The following is a 1,215-nucleotide window of genomic DNA, read 5'->3' as shown; positions in this document are numbered from 1 at the left end:
CCCATATATTTCCCTCTCCCTACAGGCCCCTCTTCCCTTCCCCATCTTCCTTTCCTTTGCTGCTCTCCCCCTATTCTACATGGAAATTGCACGGGCCTCTCTGTGTGCGTGCATGTGTGCGCGTGTATATACCTGTATAGAGAGATATATATGGGGGCCAAGGAGCAGGTGGAGGAGGTGGGTGCAGCTCAGGGCTTGGAGCAGGACACTGCCCACTCTTGTCTATCAGCTGCTCCTCCCATGCTGGCGAGATAAAGGGAAGGAGATGGAGGGGAGGCTGCCCCAGCCCTGGGCTAGTGTCTCTCCACTGCAGGTAGGTTTTCCTGGATGACAGGGCAGATGACGGCTTCTCTGCCACCATCTTCCTCTGTCCCTCTCTCCACCCCACTCAGGTCAGGGGGGTGGCATTTGTCTCTAGATGACTGTTCCCAAGGAGATGCCATTCTGCCCTGCCTTTTTGTGGAAGGAGAGAGGAACCCACTCACTCTTTATCAGCTCAGAGTGTTCAGCTGATCCTCCCCCTCGTCCTTAGATCTGTTCCTCCGAGCTGGAGCGGGGAGGTAGGGATAGCAAGACCATGGGTTGTATTTGGGACCCAGGGCACTGGGGAGAGGGGCTCAGGTTTTCCATCTTCATCCTCTTCTGTTATTAGGAGAAGGTGAAACACAGATCAGTTTCCCTATTCCTGCCTCCTACCCCCTCTGTCTTCTGATCTTGGGCCTGGGTGGTTCCCCTGTCCTTTGTCAGAAGTTTCCTCACCCTGGTAGTTCTGCTGGCCTTACCAGAGCCGGCTGGCTGGTTTGCTGAGGAGCAGGGGAGTGGGGTGACACAGCAGACCTCAGCAGCAAGCCACCTCTTCTCCATTTTTATCTAGTCCAGGGCATGCTGAACGATGGAAATTTCTGTTTCCAGACCCTGAGACCATCCTGCCGTCACTCCCCACTCCATCCCAACAGCCTTTCCCTGCCCTCTCCACCCACTTCCCATAAATGGATCTGGGCATTGGAATGGAGGAAACTGGGCTCCGAAGTGATTGTTGGTGCTGATGGGTTGCAGCGTCTTCCGAGTCCTCCCTCCATTATCATGTAGTTGTTCAGAAGCTGCTGCTACTGTGTCTCTGTCTACAGGAGGCACTTGTCCCTGAGATCCTGGCCTGGGTTCCTGACTTGCGCGGTTTCTGTGAAGCCGTGGCTTTTCTGCGGGCTCCTGTGTGTG

The sequence above is a fragment of the Bison bison genome, unplaced genomic scaffold (genome assembly GCF_000754665.1).
Source record: "Bison bison bison isolate TAMUID 2011002044 unplaced genomic scaffold, Bison_UMD1.0 scf7180017864383, whole genome shotgun sequence".
Lineage (NCBI taxonomy): Eukaryota > Metazoa > Chordata > Mammalia > Artiodactyla > Bovidae > Bison > Bison bison.
Note: the sequence above shows the minus strand (reverse complement) of the source record.